Here is a 3,103-nt window from a genome sequence, read left to right on the forward strand (position 1 = left end):
CACATTTAAACATGTATATATATATATATATGAAAATGTATATGGAAAGGTGATTCCAGGGAGAGAAACTAGAAACTGAGGGTAGGGGAATAAGAAAAACCTTGTGCAGGAGTTAGTGCTTGAGCTGAGCTCTGAAGAAGTTAGAGATTTTTAGAGGTAGATGTGAGGAGGTAGTGCATTCCAGACACAGGGAACAAACTATACAAAGGTTTTTAGATGGGAGGTAGGAATGTGTCTGCCAGCTTCTGGTTAAGATGTCTGCATGAAAGGTTCTAAATGAATACTGATATATCTGAGCCTTTCTAGACAAAAACATGGGCTGATCTAGAGATCAATGTCTTCCAGTAGGTGGCATGTCAAGGAAACCAACTAAAGGTCAGCTCAAATCTGAGGACTTTCTAGGAAACCACACAGAAGTTAACACCATCTCCCTTGTGGAATCTCCAGGGGCAGAGACTAGGAGTTGAAGCCTAGGAAGAATAAAGGCACAAAACACTGACTCAAAGGAAAAAAAAACAGATTAGAATAATGGGACCATTCTGAAACCCATCCACTCTAAAGGTAAAGATCTGAAGCTAAGAAACACTGGTAGGTGACTGACTCCACAAAGAAGGAACAAGATCAATGTTGTGAGGGCCAGTATACACACAGAGAATAGATGGAACCTGCAGACCATGGTAGTAGGCATGATTTGGTATCTGTGGTGAATTTAGCTCCTAAGCCTAGGCCAAGACTGTGAAAGATAAGTTATTGGAAAAAGTGAATACCTGCCTCCAAGACACAACTTACCCAGTGACTACAGAGCAACAGCTTCCAAATGGTATTAGAAATAGAAATTAACTCCAGTAAAATACATTACTTCTCCAGGATTAAAATGCGAGATGGGGCTTTGACAGACCCTGAATCTAGTACAAAGTACTAATGTAAGAATTGAAATGATAGGATAAGCAAACAGACAAAAAACTGAAATAAAACACAATCCTGCTACAACGAAGAGATACTGCAGATCTAAAGAATTCTAAGGTGTAACTTCAAAATAATTACAAGGAAAACTTCAGGGGAAAAAAAGAATGTGTTGGCCACCATAACTCTAAGAATGTATGGAAGAAATGAAGGTAAAGTAGAAAGAACAGATTCTAAAAATGAAACTAATAAGTTAGAAAACAGCTTAAAGCAAAAAAAAAAGTAGACAACTTTATCCAATCAGCTGATATCTTGAAAAATGAAATAGAACAAAGCACTCAGTGAGGCAATGATAAATATTAGAAGAAAGTAAAAAAAGCTACAACCCTAAAATATTAGAACAAATGAGGTTTCTATCATATATGTACATAGATATAGATATAACGATGTGCATATTTGCGTATGTAAATATATTCCAAGTTAGTTATAAATATACATACATGCAAAAATGTGTTTATATGTGTGCAGATATGTGTATGTGTATGTATGTAGAAACAACTGACTTGGAAAATAGAAAAAAGAGAAAAAATTTCAAATTCTAATCCTAGAAAATCATGACTAAACCAAAAGCATGGATACCTAATTTTCAGAACTTGTTAAAGAATACTGTCTAGAACTATTAGAATCATAAAAGTGAAAAGAAAAAGAATCCACTGATCCACCTTCATAAGAGGTAATATTACCATGTTCATCCTGTTTTCAAAGAAGACCATGGCATCAGAGAAATGATGACATGACTTGTGCTAGACTTTGTTTTGAGTGAGGGTAGGCTGTGCAAAGCATAGATGGTATTCCAACTAATGAACTATGCAGAATGTACTGAGAAAAGGAACTTGATACTAGATGAAATAAAGAAGTTAGAACTGCCCCTACAGATCCTGCTGAACCCTTGTATCCAAGTTTGTCACACCTTCAGGGAGAATAGGAAGTTGACCAAACCACAGCTCAGATTAGAATTAGCAGCTCAAGGAATACATGTATTGATTGGAGTGATAGATTCTAATTATCTAGATGAAATTATTGTAATATTCCAAAATTTAGTGATGGACCCATACAGTTTTGTAAAAATGATAGAATAGTTCAAGTGATTGTTATTCCTTGTGAAATAAGACCACTTGTGAAAACTTACCCTCCTTCTAAAATAACTAACAGAGGAACTGAAGGATTGGGTTCTACTGATAGAATAAAATCAGGATCTAAAGTATGGGTAAAATTGAAGCTAGACAACATTGCAAAGGATGTGGAAATTATAGCACATGGAAAAGGTAATACCTTGTAACTGTTGTTTATTCAGGAGAGAATGATTACCAAATTGTACCCTTAACTCACATATTCTACCATGAATGAGGCTGTGATAGTGGGTTTATAGACTTCAGAACCACAGCTGACCCTATATCTACCCTGCTTCTGGTTATTGTTTCCTTGTTTTGTTTGTTTGTTTGTTTGTTTGTCTTTTCATCTGTTAAACTTGTTTGCTAGATTTGTTTCCTATAGGCTTGGTACCCTCCACCTGCAGATACCTGATCACTTAAGCCAGATGTCACCTCCTATCCATGATGGCGATGTGTCATCTCTGGACCTGAGGTTGACCAAACTCCAGATGCCAACTAAAGAACTGATCTCTCAAGTGAGACCTCTTGGGACAGGGACAGCTCTATATCCAATGTCAGCAGGAAGTAGTTGGGGAAGAAGAGACCTTTGCCCCTTACCTCAAGATTTTGGGCCCCTTTTGTTGAGGAGGAATGGTGGGGTGCTTGTACTACCAGTTGCCCCACTGACTTATGTAATGAATATGAAAAATATTGGGGCCAAATGTAATAGTAATTTAAATGGAAAGATCTTTCTCATTAATTAATAGGCCTATATAATCTGCTTAAATTGCCTGGAAGCCTGGGTCACATGTGGTGGGAGGAGCTTGCTGAAGAGGCAGAACAGGAGGGGGGAGCGGAACCGGGAGGAAGTGAGTGAGTGGGATCAAGTCAGAGGGGAAAAAGCACAGGCCAAGTGACACAGGCCCAATGGACACATTGTGATGATTCATAGGGAGAAGACCCTGGCTGAGGGAGGGGAGGTTTGAGACTGAAACACTGTGACAGTTTATAGTGAAGAGGTCCTGGCTGCGGGAGAGGAGGTTTGAGAA

The sequence above is a fragment of the Notamacropus eugenii genome, chromosome 1 (assembly GCF_028372415.1).
Source record: "Notamacropus eugenii isolate mMacEug1 chromosome 1, mMacEug1.pri_v2, whole genome shotgun sequence".
Classification (NCBI taxonomy): domain Eukaryota; kingdom Metazoa; phylum Chordata; class Mammalia; order Diprotodontia; family Macropodidae; genus Notamacropus; species Notamacropus eugenii.